Source organism: Centruroides sculpturatus, unplaced genomic scaffold (genome assembly GCF_000671375.1).
Source record: "Centruroides sculpturatus isolate CEXI.00-Female unplaced genomic scaffold, Cexi_2.0 scaffold237, whole genome shotgun sequence".
NCBI lineage: Eukaryota > Metazoa > Arthropoda > Arachnida > Scorpiones > Buthidae > Centruroides > Centruroides sculpturatus.
In genome coordinates this window covers 335,045-345,340 of record NW_019384532.1, presented here as the reverse complement: position 1 = coordinate 345,340, position 10,296 = coordinate 335,045, and the positions used below count along the sequence as shown (strand labels likewise).

At 29.7% G+C, this 10,296-nt stretch overlaps 2 non-coding genes across 2 annotated transcripts; both read right to left on the bottom strand.

Moving 5' to 3' along the window:
- Positions 1 to 5,076: 5,076 nt before the first annotated feature.
- Trnat-ugu lies at positions 5,077 to 5,150 on the bottom strand. The gene has a single exon. It is a non-coding gene; the product is annotated as a tRNA-Thr (tRNA).
- A 363-nt stretch (positions 5,151 to 5,513) lies between these two features.
- Trnat-ugu lies at positions 5,514 to 5,587 on the bottom strand. The gene has a single exon. It is a non-coding gene; the product is annotated as a tRNA-Thr (tRNA).
- Positions 5,588 to 10,296: the final 4,709 nt, after the last annotated feature.

Genomic DNA, 10,296 nt, shown 5'->3' with positions numbered 1-10,296 from the left:
TAACTTACACAAAATATTTTATTTATATTCTATATCCATTATATAAACAAAGTGTATTTTCTGTGACTATGAATCTTATTTTATCTCAGGAATTTCGACAACTACAGTAGTTTCTTCAGAGAATTGAAGAAAATATTATTAACCTGTAGTCACAATAAAAGAAATATACGATCATTGGGAGTTCATCGATATTCATTTCAATAATTCATCAATTGGAATATAAGTTCTCGAGCACTTTGGCGAAGTTCTCATTAAATAATAAATTTTAATTCTTAGAGTCGCGAGTTCTAACTTTCTTTTAACGTATTCACAAAGTAATCAAACGAGCCAATTTTTTTTTTTTAAATTAAGACTATATACATTAAATAATGTGTATGCCATGTGATTTAGTAATTTCATAAGAAATAATTCATGATATGACAATCTCTATTTGGTGTGGCATTTCTGAGATGCTGCTGACAGAAGCAGCTCAGTATAAATTCTTAAAGAAGTTCAATCAATCAAATAATGATCTCTTCAATGTTATTTTAAAGTTTTTCGTAGTTATTCGTATAGAGTCTTCATTGTAACAGACAGATGCAATAATAGACTATATTTCCACAAATTTCAGACAAATTTTTTCATGATTTAATTCCAAAATAAATTTTTCTAGTATTTTCTCTTATCGAAGTATTACTTAATTTATTATTAAACTTGCCTCTTAATAGTAGATTATTACCTTAATTATAATACAATGGTTCATTTATCACGTTTTTAGAAGTTTACTTTTGACAAAATTTACTTATTTTATTAAAGGAATAATTTCAGAACAACATAATTTAGCACAAGAATTATCTCGTAACTTTTATTCGAAGATATTTTTATAAATTTTTATTGTTTACTAATAGTTTTAGACAAAATGAAGTTAATTAATATAAATTATAAAAAAAAATTCATTTTAATCATTTTATTTTAAAAAAGTGTCAAAACAGACAAAAATCTTACTGTATATACGCTTATTTCTTTATTTGTATGAATTTTTTTTTATTTTCATAAAATTTGAATATATAATATAAAATTGTTTTTTGTGAATTTTATATAGAGTTAAATGTGAAAGGTTAACGAGCAGTACAATGACATATGGAAAACAAACATTTTAAAAATAAATTATTATAATCGCTATTTTCAAAAAAATCATTACAAATTTTCTAACGATAAAAGATAATATTATAATAGTTATAAGTATATTTTTTATATTTTATACAGTTTATATAATTTTAATTTGTGATACTTGTTAAACTGATCATGAGTATGATACTAATTATCAAAGCGTCGTATTGTTTCTCTACTTCTCAGGATTTTAAATGTATTTTTATAATCTACAATTATTAAATTGTTAGCCATTCTATGAAATTATATTATTATTGATTGCTTTATAAATTAATTTAAAATCAAAACCGTTATTTTGTCAAAGAATATGATTCATCAATATTAAAACGATTTTGATATAAGTTATATGCTGTAAAATTTTATTCAAAACAATAAAAACTAAGCTTAAATATTTTATATCAAATCTGATAAGTTAGGCAAAAGTGAAGTAAAACTATTCTTATTATTTTGTTTTTATTTGTCAAAAATCATCTCTGCTTGGCATATGTAATTTTAATATCAGATAAGTTTTGCTTTCGATTGAGTGTTCATATTTCCTTAGATGAAACGTAAAATTTTTGAAATGAGATGGCAACTGACAAATTTGAAAAATGGAAACAAATATCAAAAAGCACATATTACACTTTTTTCTTATTTGTTTTTGAAGAATTGTCTTTAAGAATTTCTTTCATGGTTTGAAAGTTTCAAATGATTTCAGGCATTTTTATTTTAACAGTCTGTTTTAATAATCTAACTCACTTCTTAAATAAATGGATAAAATAATCTTAGTTTACATTTTATTAATTATTTTTTTGTTGTTGATTTATATATAAATAGTAGAATAAATGGAATATATTAAAGACAATAAGAAATAAATGTAATTTATTGATCACAGAAAACATAAAAAGAAAATAAAGCACGGATATAAAATATAAAAACTAAAATTCATTTATATCGAAAATTTTACATTTTGCAATAATTTAATGTACAGTAACGGGTTCATATAATTTGGATTCGTATATAACGGCGAAAAAATTGCGACCGTATTCGTATAAACACGCTAAAAGAGCCTCCTATATAATGGTAAAACGTCATCGCCGACTGGTGTCTCGACGGGATTGGTCGAATCTAGACCAATAGCGGATATTGCACAAACCGTTGAGTTTAAACCAGCAGCGGACCTACTAAAAACCATTTATTATTTAACGTCCATAAAAATTATATTTATATTAATGATATCTCCAAAGTTTAGCAAATTTTTCGCAGAAAAATAATTTATCAGGAAACATGCACGCCCCCGTTCGATGCGCCGCTCCACGACGAAAACAAGCTTAAGCAATGGCGTCGTCGAACGGTGCACACTCGGTAAGTAATCCTACAATTTTTTGTTTATAGCATAGTTTATACGGATTACTCCCAAAAAATTATACGTGCTTTGGAAATGTTAAGTCGAATTAGTCTAGAATCGATTAATTTTATGGAAGAAAACCTTTCAAACAGCCGTAGTCCGTAAACTGCATGCGTGCCGGGCTGTGATTGGCTCATGTATTTAAGGACTCGTAGAACATCAATTTCATAAAGAACGGAACGTATCTACCATGTTATAGGGTGGTCGACTTTATACAATTGGTGTTCGGACACAAGTGAAACGGAAATGTCATACAGCATACATACACAACTAGCACTCTGGTTGATAGTATCTTAAGTCGTTATTAGACTATATAGAAAAACTCTTACAGGAATATTAATTGAAACGTAAAATAAGGAATGAATTATAAATAAATTACAATACTTATAGAATTATTATTACAAAAAATTACATAGAAATATAGAATTATTACAAAGTATACAAAAGTTACTGAAGTTACAAAAGTGAACTGTTGTATAAAAAATGATGTTATGATGATGGTGGTATGAAATGTTCCCGTTTATGCGGTCGAAAAGAACACAGCACACACTTTATTTTTAACGAATTATATTATTTAAAACAATATTCATGTTTAGCATAGTGATTTGCTTTCTTTCTGTTCCAAGAAAAATGGTCTGTATTGAACTTGATCTGTAACGAATGGTTGCATGTTTGTGATATGTGTGAGGATCTGGAAATAGCCCCCCCCCAAAAAAAAGAAAGATATGAAAAAACTTGCTAAATTAAATCGTCGAGAAAGCAAATTATATAAGTGTCTAATCGATGACACCGGACTTTAATGTCGACGCTCAGAAAATAACGGGAGAAACAAAATTTTAGATATAAAAGAAGAAAATTTAAAATATTAAAGTTAAGACGCAGTTTAGAAGGTAAAACGAAACTAGAGAAATATCAAAATGAGCGTAGGTGTCATTGTCAACAATTAAACGCGATCAGAATCGAAAGGATGGTGTCGGATAAACCATCTCCAGCCGACCTTTCTCGTGAACTTTACGAAGTTCCATTTACACCTGGAGACAGGTGGAAGACTAATTAGAAAACGGTGATGTAAGGTCTATTCAATTAGCAAAAAGCCGATCCCGATAAACTTAAAGAAGCACCAAGTACTTCCACTAAGCTTCTACTAAGACTTCCACTAGACTTCTTTTGTGTTCGTGTATCTCCGGTTTTTTTCCGTGCATCCTTTCATCTTTTGTGCACCGACTTTCGAGACTTCGAACTTTTTGCTCAACACTGTCCAGGGGCCCCTACGACGCTGGACCAGATCGCCGCCGAAAATCCCTACGATGCAAGACCAGAATCGACGTCAAAATTTCCCCATGACGCAGGACTTTTCCAACGAGAAAATTTATGTAAGCAATTTCGTCCAGAATAAACAGTTTGCATCTGTAAAACACTTGTCTTTGCTGCCTTTAAAAACCGCCACTCACATACGCGTAGACCTTAGACCATCCCGACGGTAGGGAATAAAAATCTCCCCCCCCAATCGGCATTCTTACATATGTCAATATGAAGCATATTTCTAGCACTTGAGTTTATGAAGCATATTTCTATAGATCTTTAAGTATTTTTTCTTAATACGTACAAAACAAAACTAAAATGACAAAGTAGAATCTCGACGTTGTGCGACGACGATCTGAGAACACCCATAGCCTTAGCTATAGTATATAACGACGTTTTCTACGTGCAAAAAAGAATAAAATTAAGATTTATCAAATTTCTGAAATTTTGCAGGGAGGTTTGATGCTATAAATTTTGGTGTTTAAAGATCGAAGGGGTGGGGAGATGTAGGGGATCGTGTGTCATATCTCAAATAGGGTCGGTCTTAATGACAATTTTACTTGTTATTAGCTTTTACAACTTTTTAATAAAACTTATCCCTAGCCTCAAAATTAAGCTTTTTGTCATTTTATAATAATTAATACCGGTAATATAAAAAGATTTTAATTATCACTTTTGTCGATTCGAATTTTCACTCGTTCTTATAATCGTATGATATAGTTGATGTTGTTGTTACTGCTACTAATTTCGTGAAACCAGTTTCTGAAAATATGTAAGATTATCTGCTCGATGTAAAATAATTGCATTGGGCTAAGTTCCCTCTAATAAAATTAAGACGAGATGGATGCAAACTTATCCACATACAAATATTACCGCAAAAAGATATCTCGTAGAATCAGAAGCTAATGATGGGGTGCATCATTCCATAAGTTTATGGCATAATTAAACTTAGGTTCTATTATAAGTTTATATAGAGGATTCATAATGAAAAGCCTCTAAATATTTAAAAAATTGTTTAGCATTTCAATAAAGCTGGCAAGTGCATTGAGTAAATAATTTATAACTCGAAAATTATTAACATACGAATGTATATTTTACGCTTTGTATTTAGAAATTTTCTTAGCAAACAGTATATAAGTATTTTTTAAACGTTTATGTAATTTTCTTGGCGTAAATTGTTTAACGCAAATATACGACAGAAATTCTAATACGAGCAAAATAAAACTATTCCTGAACGCAGGAACCGACAAGATTCGAACTCGCGATCTCCCATTTACAAAACAGGCGCTTTAACCAACTAAGCTACGGTGCCCGTAAGTTTGTAATTGGTTTTCTAGCTTGTATTAATAAGTAATCTTGTGTTTCCGTATATTTTTCATAGCTTATCTCTCGATCGGTTACGACATTTCCGAATAATAACAGATAACAAGTTTCGGCAAATGGTTTTATTAATATCGATGTTCGTCGGTTTTCAATACAGATACTCGATCCAAAGTGAAATTTGATGTAACAAAAAAGTTCGCAATATGCCAGACAGCTTTCATCCACAACCTAGAAACATACTACCGAGATAAACTACAAAATGCAATTTACTCGCGAAAATTAAGGAGTAACGTCAACTGCATTCCAGTTACAACGAATTTGTTCGAAATAGCAAGAACGAAAAAAAAAGTCAAGGCACCGACGAGATTCGAACTCGTGATCTCCTGTTTACAAGACAGGCGCTTTAACCAACTAAGCCACGGCGCCTTGTGTTTGTCATCATTGATACGTGATGTTGCATTTTTTTAGAATATTTTTCTTATTTGTTGTCGTGTAATTTTCAAAAACGACGAAATTAAATCGTACTCGCAACTGTTTGAATCATGTCGAACTAATCTACCACCTTAAAAGCTTGCCGTTCATCGATGAATAATAAAGAATAAACGATGACAGAACACCATGTCCCCCGTATGTATGTTACTAAATTCAAATTGAAATACAGTAGACCCCCCCTATAAAACGAGTTCATATAATTTGGATTCGTATATAACGGCGAAAAAATTGCGACCGTATTCGTATAAACACGCTAAAAGAGCCTCCTATATAATGGTAAAACGTCATCGCCGACTGGTGTCTCGACGGGATTGGTCGAATCTAGACCAATAGCGGATATTGCACAAACCGTTGAGTTTAAACNTTTTTGAAACATGTGAGATTTATTTTGTATTTATAAAATCGTGATATATGATTAAAATACGAAATTGTATAATTAGTAAAAACGAGATTTATTTTATTCTATTTTATGTATTAATTGTAGAAAATAAAAGATAAAAACATTTCTTAAAATTTGATTTTAATTCCAATTTGTTAGTTCCAAGAACCATTACTGTATTACATTGTTTTAGTTTTGAAATATGCTTACTTCACAGAGAAGTAAGTAGGGAGCTGGGAAAATATGGGATATAATGTTTTGTTAGTGTCTATCACGAGACTCGTTAAAGAAAAGTTAGATCTTTTATATTAACTGATACCGCAATCTGTTTACTAACGTGCGGCGTACGATATAAAAAAACTAGCCTGTTTTTCCAAAAAAATAAATAAAACTATGTACTGTCCGGAATTCTCTGTGGACAATTCCTAGAGACAATAATAAACAGCTTGAAAATGGCCAAAATTCTGTAGAGAAAGGAAATATAATTTATATACACATATTCATTAGAAACTGAAATACAATAGATTCGTCAATTTATAAAAACGGGAAATTAACACCTGAAATACTAAATCAGTAAAATTTTGAATTGCCAGGAGTAAATCCTGACCAAGGCAACCCAAAATTATAGAGTCTTATAAGAAAAGCCGAGTAAATATAACAAAAAGTGAACCCCAAGACAATTCCGGACACTGTAAAACTGCCCGTGATTATCCTGAGAAAGTGTCTGCGATTGCTTCAAATCTTCATGTTTGATTCTAAATTTTGGAAAAAGAGACATTCCCCTGTCTAAATTTTGCTATGACGTAACGTGACATGCTGCCAACCTTTTATTTTTTACAATATTGCATATCCGGCGTTACCCGGAGGTCCGAGAATACACTAGTATGGATATTCGCAGACCCCTATATTTTAAAACTAAATGCAGCAATATTCATTAATAAACTGAGATATTTGAATGTTAATTGAGCAATCTACTATAATTTATGATTTATAATAATAGTTATATTCAAATACTTTATATTCAATTTGCCTGGAATATAACTTAGTCTAACGTAATTACAAAACTCTAATTATAATTAATTAAATCTACAATGTATGTTGGAATTATATGCGTATTTAAATAATCCTTCATAAAGCTGATGTAAACCTTTGAAAACAAACTTTGCAGTTATCTGGATTTATCTAATATATTCCATACAATCATCAAAGATAACAGTAGTGATTTCAAAAACTGTAATAATTAACCAAGCTATCAGCAATAGAATGTAACAAATACATTTTTAATTGAGTTCGAATATTTTCTAATCAATATTAATGATTACAATTTACAACAACAAATATTTATTTAGACGATTTCATAATAAATTCATAATACTGTGGAACTGCGTCCCTGGCTACCTATTATGGCCTAACTCTAGGCTTACCATAATATTTTTTCCTCAAACCGGGACAATTTTGATAAAATACTCACAACAGAAAATAAATCGGTACTTTTAAAAGTTGAAAATATATTTGAGGAAGTTCCTTCCGCTGTTACTAGGCATGCCTTACATTTCGCACATTTCAAGTGATTTTTAATGTTCGAACGCCTACCATAAGTTACTGAAAATTCTGAAAAGCATAATTTACATTTCACTTTGTCAATACGATTACAAACTTTTTCAAAAGCGGATAATCCTTTTATAATTCATCAGTAAACACAGTTTCTTTCTGGCATTTTGGAGAGTAAAAATATCTGGATCTCATAGGCTACATGCTATTATAAATTCTGTGAAAAAATATCTGGATAAAAAAATAAAACAACTAAATTCATTAGGCCACATGCTATAAATTTTGGGGGAAAACATCTAGACAACATACAAAGAATTTAGATTGACAACAGTGAGGGATATTTTAGTTGCCAAATCTCCATTTTACCCGAGGCTGCACTATTTTTACTTCTTGTATATTCGGCATTTTTAAAATACATCATCAAACCGGGACAGTCCTGGTCAAAGAGGGACGCTTGGTAAGCCTACCTAACTCCTTTCTTCGAATCAGTCGAACATCACAATTTGTTTTAACGTCCCACAGAAAAACGTTCCATATTCCATAGTTTCGTGGTTTCCTTCTGTCGCTCGAGCCACGGGCTTGGCTTTGTCCAGTTACTCCCAATGTAACAAAATAACAAAAATTTCGTGATGATTTATCGATTGATTTCAGGTATCGCAGTTTATTTCGATTTTTATTGACCAAAAAAAGCTTCATGACGATTTTAAGCTAAAAATATATATATATATATAATATATAGGCTATATATATATTATATTTAGCTTAAAATCGTCATATATATATATATGCGTCTGTGTGTATTCATTTTCACTTCTTTCCGCCTGTCAATAAGAGACCTTACTTTTCAGTATCTATTGTAATATTGAAAAGTATTAATGATTTTAAATTAAATTGTAAACTTTCTATATAACAATGATTGTGGCTCGACTTATGTGGCCTCATTTATCGTGATAAAATAATATATATTTTCATTTATTGAAGTTATTATACACCATTAGGCCAAAAGTTATTACTTAATTATACTTTCTATATTATTCTTACCTTGGAGAGAGTATTAAGCATGTCGCACATAGTGATAACCAGTTTACTGCTATGCATTCTGTGCAAAAAACTCAAATTCAGAATCGGAAGTGATTTGAATAAAATTCCTTCGAAAATTTGTTTGGATAAAAATTTTAATTTCTCTGTTAATTTATATAATGAATTACAAACAGAACACTAACGAAACAAGTACAAAATCACAACACGACAACACAAACTGTATGTTAAAAGTGTTTCATGTAATTAAGTAAAAAATTCTGAAAGAAACCCTCGCATATTTAAGTAAGATAAAAACAATTTTTCCAATACACGTATGCCTTTTATTTGTTAAATGATTCAGGCACTGGCGCACTCAAAATTTAATCTTGGGAGACACGAGTAGAAATAAAAAAATTTTAATGCGAATTCAATAAAATTCCCATCTTATGTGACCTCTAATTCAAAAGTAATATAGAAATAGAACACACGATATAATATAAATAAAAAATGAATTTTAATTAGGAAAATATTTTTGCAAAATTTACTAGTGTTTCTTTTTCTTTTACTTTGGGTGCCAGGCTCTTGGCCCAGCCCCTGGATGCGCCATTGTGCTCAAGAGCAAATGAAGTCATACAAATATTTTCTATCTTAGAACTTTGTTTTCTTAAAGCCTAGATTTTTAGCTGGCATTGATATTGATCAGTTTTGATTGAGACTAAAAAAATAAATGATCTGTAGTATTCAGTGAGTTAAAAAGTAAAAATTAAGTTTCATATATGATATTATTGTAAAATAAATATTTTCATAAAACATACAGAGGTTTTCCTTTTTATTGGCAAATTTAATTTACGGTATGTAATCGCGTAAAAAAGCATGTGGAACGAAAATATCCCGCGCAAATCGAGGGGTGAAATTTTATATTTATTTATAAAATAAATATAAAATTTGTAGAAGAATAATTTTAAGCAAACTTGTGAAATTAGAACGACATGTGTAAAAATAATGAAATGATATTGTAGTTGAATGATATCATTTTTCGTCTTTTGATACTAAAATTAAATAAAAAAAAACTAAAAATCGATTAAAATTAATGTAATAATTTTACAATAAAAGAAAAGAAAATTACTTGAAATTAAAATAAAAATTAGTAGATGAAAGATATTAAAAAATAAAAACAAAATGACTAAAGTGAGACAGTGATAGAAAATCTTTTTGAAGTATCGAAAAATAAATTACAGAATTAAACTTTATTAGGAAAAAAATAAATCAAAAAATGAAAAAGTGTACAAATAACGGATAAATTTATTTAAAATATTTGAATTGGAATCTTGTAAATTAATATATAAGATTATTAAACAAAAATATGCATTATTTATTAAATGATATAATCTATACTAATATTATAAAGAGGTAATGTTTGTATGTATGTATGTATGTATGTAAGTTTCTTTGCAGCAGGTAATCTCCGAAACTACTCATCCGATTTCAAAAATTCTTTCACCAATATTTAGAATGGAACCTCAGGGTGGACATAGGCTGTATATTATTCCGATAAACATTCATATAAATTAAAAAATATAATCTAGGTTAAGGCTTTTATGTCCAACAGATGGCGCTACAAGTACGACGCCCTAAGTTTGCTTTTCTGTGAGGCATTATGCTTTTCTGTGAAAATGAACTAAAGCAGATCATC